This window comes from Astatotilapia calliptera, chromosome 5 (assembly GCF_900246225.1).
Source record: "Astatotilapia calliptera chromosome 5, fAstCal1.2, whole genome shotgun sequence".
Taxonomy (NCBI): Eukaryota; Metazoa; Chordata; class Actinopteri; order Cichliformes; family Cichlidae; genus Astatotilapia; species Astatotilapia calliptera.
Window position 1 is genome coordinate 33,638,252 of NC_039306.1, and position 4,264 is coordinate 33,642,515.

The following is a 4,264-nucleotide window of genomic DNA, read 5'->3' on the forward strand; positions in this document are numbered from 1 at the left end:
TTCTCTAAAAGTACTGTACTTCTAATAGAAAAAGGTCCAAGTAAAGTCACCCATGATAAAACAAACAAACAAAAAGCAACCATAAAGCTATTGACAGATCACAGGCTGTAAAAGCTGATTGAACCACACTGCATTTGAAAAACTAGTGGCTGTGCATTCATGCTAGGTAGGAGGTCCACGTAAAAATAAAGTTGAAGTGCTGCTGACAAAAATCTGAAAAGCTCTCTTTGCCATTTTGCATGCACTTTTTAGATGGTATCGAACTCCAGCTCAGCAGTCTATCACTCCCCCATCTACTTTCAAGTTGTGCACAGTGTCAGGCTTCAGTCTTGATCATGTGGGAAAAATAACATCTATGGAGTTTAGTTTAGTTTTAGTTAGCTTTTATACAGCTCTGAACAAAAAACTGATAAACTTACACTTAAGGACAGTTCTGCCAAATGCCCACTTTATTAGCCAGAATTATCTATTTTCAGAATTATCTATTTTAAAGAATATTTGTTCTCAATATATAGATGGGATTATGTAAAGGTGGAGTTGTGCTAGTCAAAGTGCAGTCAGTTCATATTCTTAATGACAATCGAGGATCTTAATCTTTAAAATTCAATTCCACTTATTTATACATCACAACAACAGTCCCCTCAAGGTGCTTTACATTGTAAGGTAGAACCTACAATTAAACATACAGAGGAAAAACGCCACAATCATATAAGCAAGCACTTGGGCGACAGTGAGAAGGAAAAACTCCCTTTTAACAGGAAGAAACCTCCGGCAGAACCAGCTTCAGGGAGGGGCGGGGCCATCTGCTGCGACCAGTTGGGCAGAGAGAAGAAAGACAGGAAACAAATAGGGAGGGGATAAGAAGCATGAAAGTCAATAGATCTACACTGAACAAAAATATAAACGCAACACTTTTGTTTTTGCTCCCATTCCCCATGGGATGGACGTAGAGACCTAAAATTCATTCCAGATACACAATATAACCATCCCTCCCAAACAGTGGTCACAAATCAGTCCAAATGTGTGGTAGTGGGCACATCTGCTATATTGAGATAATCCATCCCACCTCACAGGTGTGCCACATCAGGATGCTGATCTGACATCATGAGTAGTGCACAGGTGTACCTCAGACTGCCCACAACAAAAGGCCACCCTGGAATGTGCAGTTTTTTGCGCTATTGGGGGTCTGGGGACCCAGAACCGGTCAGTATCTGGTGTGACCACCATTTGCCTCATGCAGTGCAACACATCGTCGCATGGAGTCTATCAGATTGTCAATTGTGGCCTGTGGAATGTTGGTCCACTCCACTTCAATGGCTGTGCGAGGTTGTTGGATATTCGTGGGAACTGGTACACGCTGTCGTATACGCCGGTCAAGCACATCCCGAACATGCTCAATGGGTGACATGTCCGGTGAGTATGCTGGCCATGCAAGAACTGGGACATTCTCAGCTGCCATCTGCCCTGAACAATGTGAACCATGATTCATCCGTGAAGCGCACACCTCTCCAACGTGCCAGACGCCATCAAATGTGAGCATTTGCCCACACAAGTCTGTTACGGCGACGAGCTGGAGTCAGGTCAAGACCCCGATGAGGACGACGGGCATGCAGTTGAGCGTCCCTGAGACGGTTTCTGACAGTTTGTGCAGAAATTGTTTGGTTGTGCAAACCAATTGTTCCAGCAGCTGTCTGGGTGGCTGGTCTCAGACGATCTTGGAGGTGAACCTGCTGGATGTGGAGGTCCTGGGCTGGTGTGGTTACACGAGGTCTGCGGTTGTGAGGCCGGTTGGATGTGCTGCCATATTCTCGGAAACGCCTGTGGAGACGGCTTATGGTTGAGAAATGAACATTCAATGCACGGGCGACAGATCTGGTTGACATTCCTGCTGTCAGCATGCCAATTGCACACTCCCTCATTGCTTGTGGCATCTGTGGCATTTTGCTGTGAGACAAAACTGCACATTCCAGGGTGGCCTTTTGTTGTGGGCAGTCTGAGGTACACCTGTGCACTACTCATGATGTCAGATCAGCATCCTGATGTGGCACACCTGTGAGGTGGGATGGATTATTTCAATATAGCAGATGTGCCCACTACCACACATTTGGACTGATTTGTGACCACTGTTTGGGAGGGATGGTTATATTGTGTATCTGGAATGAATTTTAGGTCTCTACGTCCATCCCATGGGGAATGGGAGCAAAAACAAAAGTGTTGCGTTTATATTTTTGTTCAGTGTATAAGAGCAAATCTGAGCAAGACCATGGACTTTCTTTTTTCTCAAGTCCACGTTTGTTTTTTTTCTAAAACTTAGTGCCAAATAAAAAGATGAGCTATCCTGGATGCTTGGTTTGCAAATGTAGTCAATAAAATAGCGATACACGATTGTATCCCTACGCCAAGACTGAAAGTGGTGGTTCCATGGTGTAATGGTTAGCACTCTGGACTCTGAATCCAGAAATCTGAGTTCAAATCTCGGTGCAACCTGTATTTTGGACAGGGGTAGCTCCCCACTGCTTCTTTGAGTGAACTGGTTAAATGCAGAGGACTACAACATTTCCCATGTGTGGGATTATAAGGGTTGAAAAATAAAGTTCAAATTAAAAATGTTCTCTCAACCACAATCCTGAAAGTTGTGAGAAAGCCTCAACTCCGGTAAAAAAAAAAAATTAACTTTTGAGTATTTTTTCCAAAAAACAAAAAAAAACCCCAAAAGAGATGATTTCCTTGACAGTAGATGGAATCATCATAAATAATTTATGACCATTTAAAATCCTTTGCCAAACTCACAGGTACTCAGAACTTTTTTTTCCTGGATGTCTTAGCGACTCCTTTGGATCTCAGCAGGATGACACCATGAAAGCAAAGAGAACACAACCGCAGATGTCAGAGGTTCAAATAACACAAGTTCCACCAGTCGTTTCTACTCATTAGTGCCTAATCTGGAAACTGAGAGTCTATTTTTATCTGTTTGATGATGTGATGAACTTTTTCCCCATGACTGAACAATTAAATTGTTCAACAAGTATTTCACTTTCTTATTGGGCACTGCTTTAAACACCTTAGCACCCAACAGGTTACTGGGAAAAAAAACCCTATAACTTAGCTATAGGGTCAGGTTTTACCTGGATACTAAAAAAGCATATTTTCAATAAGCAGAAGATAACTCTTTTTTACTATGAGATATCAATTTGGGTGTGTCAATTAATTAAAGGGGTAGATGTAAAAATGAACCTAGACCTAGGCCTAAACCAGTTAACTGGACACCTGATGGATGTCAACACAGCCAAACCAAACCTGAAGCAGAGACAAGGAGGAGTTGGGGAAGGATAAAATGAGGAATAAAAACTATGACAGAGTCAAGTTTGAATAAATCTGAATGGAGTCAGATGGAGAATAAGCAAAGAGGATATGAGAACAGAAGACGGCTTTAATGAGGTGTGATAGATACCTGGAAAGGGGGCTGTTGATTATTATACCTCACTCAACAATGTGGTATATGATTGTGTGTGTGCACGTGTGTGTACGTGCGTTTGTGTGTTTATGTGGTGTATTTGATGTTAAGGTGAGCTGATCAGTCACTGGAAACTCCCCCGTATGTCCCTCGCTACGAGCTGTTTAAGGTCAGTTCGTCCCCGTGGCAACATGGAACGTCAGTGAACTCCCCTACCATCACCGCCACTGCTCCCAGAAACCACAACACGACTCTGGCCAAATGCCACTGTCTGTGCGTGTGTGTGAGTGAGCGTGGATGTACACGCATTTGTGTGTTTCCTGAACTCTGACAAATGCCACTGACCGGTGACACTATCAAGCCAAACAACAGGGTCTTGGTAGGGTTTTCAGATCGTGTTAGGAGCGCTGGCTTTACAAAGTCGAGGCCACGCTCACACACAAACATACACTAACAGCAGCCAGCTTTTTCTTTTACCCTTCTTTGCTACTGCTATTTAATTTTTTTCCAAAAGTTTATACTCGTGTGTGTGTACCTGATATTTATGTACAATATGTGTGTTGTCCTAGATAGACACACACATACACAATCTGCCAAATGCACAGGTAGTAAACTAATTGGACTTTAGGCCATGCATTTACTTCATATGCATTAATGTGACTGTGCATATAACCGTGGCCCTTCTCATTTGCCTCCAGTGACAGGCTCGCCTCTCCTCGCTAATACTAACACGATGCTGCTTAGCTTCTAATTAAGATGTATGAGTCACCATGTCCGCTTGTGTGCGTGTGTGAGAGAGAGAGAAAGAGA

General features: G+C 43.1%; 1 non-coding gene across 1 annotated transcript; it reads left to right on the forward strand.

Annotated features, from left to right (window-relative positions):
- Positions 1 to 2,415: 2,415 nt before the first annotated feature.
- trnaq-cug (transfer RNA glutamine (anticodon CUG)) lies at positions 2,416 to 2,487 on the forward strand. Its single transcript has one exon. It is a non-coding gene; the product is annotated as a tRNA-Gln (tRNA).
- Positions 2,488 to 4,264: the final 1,777 nt, after the last annotated feature.